Genomic DNA, 8,374 nt, shown 5'->3' with positions numbered 1-8,374 from the left:
ACTCAGTTTAAATCAGTGTATTGCACAATGAGCTACACTCAGCAACAGAAAATGACTTTTAAACAATTATCCAAAGGTCCAAATAATGTTCCCCAACAGAAACAGTTCAGAGTTAAACCAAATACCACTTTTAGGTTTCAAGCACAACAAAATAAAAATATATTATTTCAGTTTGTTTAATTACTTTTCAGTATTTTTGTTTTTTTGTTGGAGTGAATCCTCTTCTCAAACAAAATAATAGAGGAACTCTGGTAAGTTTCAGTTCCGTTTTCCGTTAGGAGTGCAGCCTCTTACCAAACAATTAAACAAATGATCTTTGAAGATTGAATCTCTATTGTGTCAGAGTTTTCTGAACTCCGCTGTCTCTACTGAGAACAAAAGGACAGTAAACGCGCAAAGATGTAGAGACAGAAATAACATGCTTGTGTTGTGTAAACATGATATCTAACACAAGGCTTTTTAGTTGTTTACAAAAAGAACAAGGTATAAATATATCCTTCTGTTGAGAATGAAACACTGATGTGTTGTGTGATGTAGGGATGCTGAGTCACTGTCCATGGTTCTGATAATAATTTTACATTATTTTCATCGTTGGGAGCGGGCGCATGTGCGTCGTGCGCGTGGGATGGGTGGATGGATGTTGGGTTGGAGGTTGGGATGGATGTGTGGGGGGGGGCGCGCAGCACAACTACTCTACGCCTCTGCATGACATCAGTACCAGTACCCAAGACATTCAACTACCGTTAAAGTGTCATAGGTGACGTTAAGTTACGTTACTTCCAAACTAATGTTAGCTAACTTAGCGTTTGCGGTTCCGTAGTTAAGACGCTACGCTGCAGTAACGTCAGCTACAGGAACAGTTGATGTTCATCACGTAGAGTAAAGTACTTTAACTGAACACTCACCGTCTGAGCTGAAGACATTTCTCTCTGTGACTTGTTCAACTCAACAGTTGCTACAGTTGGATGTTGAAGATGCCCAGTTATCGGAGGGCTGGACACCAACGGTTCATGACGAAGGGGGCGCGTTCTTTCGTATCCGGCGTAGATCGGGACTCGCCCGGGTGGGCGGAGTCTGCGGAGTCGACTCAAAAACAACGGAAGTATTCTTCCACCGTGCCGCCCGAGTGCACCGGTCTGTTTAACAAGCGCACCCAACACAGACCTCATGTTCTCAAGGCATGATGGGTAACGGAGTTTTTCTTAGCAGCGGAAGAAAGTAACCCTACGTCATGTAAAAGACCACGCCCCCTCGCCGGCGGAAAAGGAGAAGACCTCAGTGTTTTATAGGCGCTAATATGAAAAACCACTATGATAATGATGTGTGACAACTAAATACATTCAATTACATTTGAGGAAATACAAGAAATATTTACATATTTACTAATAGAATGATCAGAAAGATGCAGTAAGAGAGAGAAAGAAAGCACATTTTCATCCTACTTAACATTAGGGGGACAAAGCCTTGGCTGTCTGTTTTGTTTCATAAAGATAAACTAAAACAACAGGATATTAACGACAGAGACAGGGGTCGTTGTCATAGGCCTGAATTACCTGCTGATTCAATGAGGCAGGAACATACATGTGTGACCGCATATTTGGACCCACACGTTCAGACCTATGTTATATATATATATATATATATATATATATATATATATATATATATATATATATATATTATTATTATTATTATTATTATATATGAAATTATATTATTATTAGTATTATTATCACTCTTCCCTACAGTTTTAAACCACACTTGAGACCAACTTGTTGGCATTGGCTTTTAATACATAATTATATGTTTTTTTTTATCACTTTATATTAAAATAAAACTCGTAAGTTTGGGCAAAGATGGGGGTTATTTTAAATATGTTATATAAATCAACTTTGACTTGACTATATATGTTGTGTTTTAACCAATAATAGTTTGCTGAACTCATTAAGTTTCAGAGTTGTAGGCCTATAGAAAAACTCAATATAGGCTAATAAATATATGAATAAAATATATTGATATTATATGCAGTTAAATTCAAGATAGTGCTTAGGACAAGGAAGTAAAACTAATATTACTATTTTCTTTAGATGGTATTTTGGCACATTTTAGTCAGAGGATTGAAATTTTAAAAAGCTCACTAAAGAATACAAACTTTGCTTGATTCAAACTGTTAATACAGTATATACTATTGTTATTTCAGCTAATTTAAATAAATATATAAACATATGCCAACTACGTACAGTAAATGGACAACGTTAACTCAATTTACTAACTACCGAGCACAGCTTATGGGTCTTCGACAGGGCAAAGTCCAATTAAAACACCAAGATCTAATTGTTACATTAATTTGTTATTATTATTATTATGTTACATCATTATTATACATTATTATTATTATTATTATTACATGCTTTTAAATGCTCTATTGCATTGGGTTATAATGACAAAACAGCAGCCTCTACTCCACTACACTTCAGAAGCAAATATAATACTGGTTGAGGTGGAACTACAATTACAGATGCCTTGTTCTTATTTTTGAAATAAGGACAATCTGTCCCGCTCTATAAGCCTGTGAATGTTCTCGTTTGTCGAGGTCATCGTTATCCCCAAAGCAATTTCAGTCAAAAGCAACTGGACTTGGTTGTTTGTCTAGGAAGACGTTTCACCTCTCATCCAAGAGACTTCATCAGTTCATGTACGCATCTAACCAGGCTGGGACTGGTCCAACTAACTGGTGTGGAGATCCAGGTGTTTAACCTCTCACAAGGCCGATGATGTCACTGGAACCTGTTGTGCTCCAAGTGCCAACGGCCGCCGTTAGAGTGGCCGTCGTTGGTGGGAAGTTGGTTTCGGCTTCGTTTGTGCTCTATTGAGTCTTAACAACAGTCGTTGGAGTCACAGGAGGCCATTTGTGAACAGTTGTTCTTTGAGGTTAGATTGTTGCATCTCCTGGGAAGGGATGAAAGGGCAGCTCTGTAAATTAGAGATAAGTGTGTCTCAGACCTCCTCCTGTGTTTAGCGATGGTGTCTCTACTTTTACATAGATGGCTTCTTTTACTCCTCTTTCAAACCATCTGTCCTCTCTGTCCAGGATGTGGACATTGTTGTCATCAAAGGAGTGGGCTTTCTCCTTGAGATGTAAGTGGACAGCAGAGTCCAGGCCTGAGGAGTTAGCTCTCCTGTGTTGGGCCATGCGTTTATGCAGTGGTTGTTTTGTTTCTCCAATGTAGAGATCTTTGCATTCCTCGTTGCATTGGACAGCATAAACCAGGTGGCTTTTGTGGGTGTGTGGTGTTCTGTCCTTCAGATGTACTAGTCTCTGTCTGAGTGTGTTACTGGGTTTGAAATACACAGGGATGCAGTGTTTGTTGAAGATCCTCCTGAGTTTCTCTGATACCCCAGCCACATACAGGATGACTGTTGTTTCTCTTGTTTTCTTTTTCTTTCTCAACCACTTTGGTTTTCTTTCTCGAAGCAGCTGCCGTTTTCACAAAGGTCCAGTTGGGGTAGCCACAGGTTGTGAGGCTCAGGGGCTTGCGTTCTTCCCCTTGGGCCTGTGAGCTGGTGGGTACGTTATCAGCTCTATGTTGCAGGGTTTTGATAACTCCAAGCTTGTGTTCCAGGGGGTGGTGGGAGTCAAACAGTAGATATTGATCTGTGTGAGTGGGTTTTCTGTATACCCCAATCTCTGTGTGTCTTGTCCAAATGTTCCTTCTGAAAAAAGGTCGTATTATTAGATTGAGCAGTAGCTGGCTTTCATATGGTATAACCCACGATTAGGGGGAAGTAATGTAGGCAGAAACTCAATTTTGTAATAGTAATTGCAACTATCATTTTCTTTATTTATCTAGTCAGAAAATACAAGTAATTCAACTGTTATTTACTTCTGCTGCAGGACGCCCTCTCTCATGTCCACTTTCTTATCTGGACTGTGGTGAAACATCTAAGGCATCATCATCCTTAAGAGATAAAATACACTTGAGGAAAAAAAATGTGTGCATACAAGACTATTTCCACTTATCCAACTGAATAAATATAGTGAAAAGGATGGTGGCAATAGATTGAGAGTATATACTTCAATCACAAGTTGCAGACTCTCAACTCCAGCCAAGAGAATCAAAGAATCAAACTCCCAGGCTGTGGGGGACCAAAAGGGGGCAAATGATCGTTCCTCACCCTCTACACTGCAGACTTTTCACACAACTCACCCACCTGTCATCTTCAGAAGTTCTCTGACGACTCTGCAATCGTCTGCCTCATCACAGAGGGAGACTAAAGGGAGTACAGAGGACTGACGCAGGTCTTTGTGGTCTAGTGCCAGCAGAACCGTCTTCATCAACGGAGGAAAATGAGAACTGGTGGTGGATTTCCACAGGCAAACATCCCCCCCGACACCGGTGAACATCCAGGGAAAGGACAGTGAGATTGTCACATCTTATACTGGGTGTTCAACTGAACAATAAACTGGACTGGACTTCTATGACACTGTGGTGGCATCAGCCATTTTCTATGGAGTGATCTGCTGGGGGCCGACAGGAAGAGACTTGATAGACTGATCAGGAAGGCCAGCTCTGTCCTGGGAAGCCCCCTCGACTCTGTGGAGGTGGTGGGGGAGAGGAGGACGATGGCAAAGCTCTCATCCATGATGGAGTATGACTCCCACCCCCTGCAGGAAACTCTAACAGCACTGGAGAGCTCCTTCAGCGACAGGCTGTGTCACCAAAAGTGTGACGGAGCGTTATCGCAGGTCTTTCCTTCCTGCAGCTGTCAGACTGTACAACCAGCACTGCTCCCAGTAGACTGCACTATAATATTCACCAACTGGGTTCACTTCAGTGTGAAATACTTAGCTCAGGTGAATTTCAATCACAATGTGCAATAGTAATAGTGATAGTTTTTCTCCTGTGCCTTAGTGAATTTAAACATTTAAAAATATGTTAAAAATGTTATTCTATTTTATACTTCCCTGTGTTTGTATTGTTAATTTTTTTCTATATTTATCGAGAATTTATTGTGACTTATTGATGCTTTTATGTTTGCTATCCACTTTGCTGCAAAATGAATTTTCCCCTTTGTGGGACTAATCAAGGTATATCTGATCTGATCTTATCTTTTAGTGGTACAATTAAAAAAAAAAAACACCAACGCGTGTCGGCTTGCGCCTTCCTTAGGGTGTATGAAGACAAGGGACACGTCCAAGCTATCATAGTAAAATCAAGTTCAGCTGTGAATCCTTAGATCTGTGCAGTGCCCCTCCAGGCCTGCAGGAGGACCCGGAAAGAGCAGTCTAGAAACACCATCAGGGTCCTGAAGAAATTCTACTTCTGAAATAATTAGAGCCAATAGACTATTAGACCAAAAACAAGATAACGATGTAACAATCAAACATTAACCATGAATTCCAAAATGGAGACCAAACAAGAAGTAGAGAAACTAAATATGCAGACAAAACAATCAAACTGAATATAAAGACATAGATCCTAAAGAGGAAATACAAACGTGTGAGTAATAATGTATATTTGTCGTAAAGCAATATTGTCATTAGGGGAATTTAAATATAGCCCTATATATATCTCTATAGGAACTCAATATATTGTTTGGTTTTAAAAATGTGCCAGCAACACAGCATAGGTATAAGTTGCCCTCACTACAAAAACTGAACACATGAATTTTTTTCCGATTAAACTTAAAGGCGAAAGTATTGTCTCACTAGATTCCTGAAAATATGCAGTGATGTTTGAGTCAAGACACGTTTTTTTTATTAATTGTCTCCCCTTTCAGGATGTTGAGTGCATAAAAGGTGATTTGGATACTCTGAAATGGCCTCCCAGTGCCTCCAGAGGAAGGAGAAGAGGACTATAAAAAGCAGTGCCGAAAGCATGCGGCCATATGTTTTCATCAAGGGGATGACACAGTTGGCCAGTGTGGACACACACACTAGAAGGACTGCCATAACAGCCAGCAGCACATTGATTAGTTTTCCAAGAGTCCGTGCTGTGGCGTTCTCCAAACCTTCAAGCTGCACCACCTGCGGTTGCTGCTCCATCTTGAACAGACGTGTCTGACATGCCTTCAACGCCTCCTGCAGTGTAGAGACAAAACTGTCAGCAAAGATGCCCTGATGACTAATCCGAGGAATTAGACTTGTACATTTTGTCTTATCTATAGAACTTTTCCAGATGTTTTGACCATGATGAAATTAACCTGCAACATAGCCCCAGGGCAAAACAAAGCTCCTGAGCACCTGTTGAATCCCCATTACTACCCTTTCTGTGCAGTTTTTCTATACTGGAATACTATCGTGTCAGGATACTTTGACCTCGCCACAGATTTGCTGCGTGCTTATATGCTTAAACACTTCAATGTAAGAATATGTAGCACATTTATGCAAGTATTAAAACTAGATTTACACACATTACCCACAGTAATAGTGAAATCTTCCTAAACACTATACCAAAAACCAGCGGACACACAGTCAGCCTGGAGCTTTCAGGGGTTGTGGGGGCCTGGGGCAGTTGCCTGCTTTGTCCTGTTACTGTAATGCAGCATTGGTCACAACAGAACTAATCAGAGTAGCTAATATTAATTAATGAGTGTTCATTCCAATAAACCTGAATGGAACGGGCTCACCTTAATGTAACACAGCTACAATTCACGTTAAGTAGTGAATAAGCTGTCAAAAAGACACACTAGTGAAGCTTACGTGAATATCTGTTTCTCTTCCGTAATACTGATAAGCCGTTCTCTCCTCCATGCTGGCTAGTTCCTCTTTCAAGTTCAAAATTACATTCTGGTGCAGCTGTGTCAAGTCACTGAGCTCTTCCTCTAATCGTTCTCTCCTGCAAAATAATGAGGACAACAGTACAATACAAAAAAGACAGGTTCCTTTAAATCCACAGTACAATTAGTAAGCATATGCTACCTGTATCGCTCGTCTTGTAGGGCCTCCATAATCACTGTGTAGTCTTGTTGGTGATAGGATTTTAAGTTTTCACAGCATTTCTCAAGTTGGCTTTTATTTTCCCGAAGTTCTAGGATCTCACAGAGCAACGTATCAAAGTCTGATCCCTGTGCAGGGTCAGGAGTATAGTCCCTGGAGCTACAGGATCCTCCATGGGCTTTTGCAGAGCCAGACGTAGCAGAACAGCCATCATCACTGCCGTACTTCGGGCTGGCCTGTAGAAGCCCTGTCCTTAAGACCCTTGTTCCCCCAGGGTCAACTCCCTCATCTCCCTGGGTTTCATCAAAGTCTGGCAGGGCTGCAATTTTATTTCTGCTGCAAATTTTTTTACGGATGAGGGAGAAGATTTTGCTTAGCTTGGACACCACAGCTCCAGTTTAAGAGTGAAGCTAGAGAGACCACCTGTCGCCTGTAATGAGGTTTGGGTAAGCATGTACTCTGAACCACTTTGTACTCAACTTTATTTGAGTGTGCCAAAATCCATATTTTCATATTACAATAGCATAAAAATAATTATTCAAAGTGATTATGTGACGAAGAGTCCTCCGCCCTGGTTCAAGTATGTATGGCGCTACTATCTTGAAGCCTTCATCCACTAATTCAATCAGAATTAATTCTGCTCTGTTAAATTAAAATACTGGAGACACCAGGAAAGCCAACTTGACTTATATTTCAGGCTGTATGTCTTTGGGCCTGATGGATAGGGTCTACTGTTACCTCAAACTAAACCAGGGGGTCTTCAACGTTTTTTTAGGCCAAGGACACCTTAGCTGAAAAAGAGACGAAGAAGCTCTACTACAAATAATGTATTAAATTGAGTTGCACATTAAATTGGGTCTAACAGCTAGGGTGGCCTAGAGCCTATACAGCTTTTTATAGTGCATACAATACTACAATATTGCAATGAACATATTTGTATACGTAAACATCATATATTAATGTTAAACATACAAACTTTGACGACACATTGAATCCTTCAGCTAAATTGTAACGTTATCTGTGCATAACTACCTTGGGGGCTACCTTGCCTAAAGGCCCGTACACATGATGCACAGTAAAAACGCTGTGCGCCGCCGTTCCATTCATTTCCTATGGGAGAGGCGCACCGCCCAGGTTTGCCTCTCTGCCGTTGACCGTTCAAACGCGCAACCACTGAGATAGAAGCTTTGGGTGTGATGTTTACGTTTCCTAGGCAACCAGGGAGCGGCCTCAAGCCGGGCAGAAAGATGGAGGGAAAAATGATTGTTTGTGTGTCCGAGTTTCCCAAACTATTCAACGTTAAATTAAAGTTGTATCACGATCTCAGAAGGAAACGTAATGCTCTGATATTTATATGCATCACACCAGGTTTGTGAATAGGCAATTCACGAGCTAACTGGGTCTGGGTCCCTGCGCCCCAACCTCGCGGTGAGC

The sequence above is a fragment of the Echiichthys vipera genome (assembly GCF_963691815.1).
Source record: "Echiichthys vipera genome assembly, chromosome: X".
NCBI classification, from domain to species: Eukaryota; Metazoa; Chordata; class Actinopteri; order Perciformes; family Trachinidae; genus Echiichthys; species Echiichthys vipera.
This window is presented reverse-complemented; position numbering follows the sequence as displayed.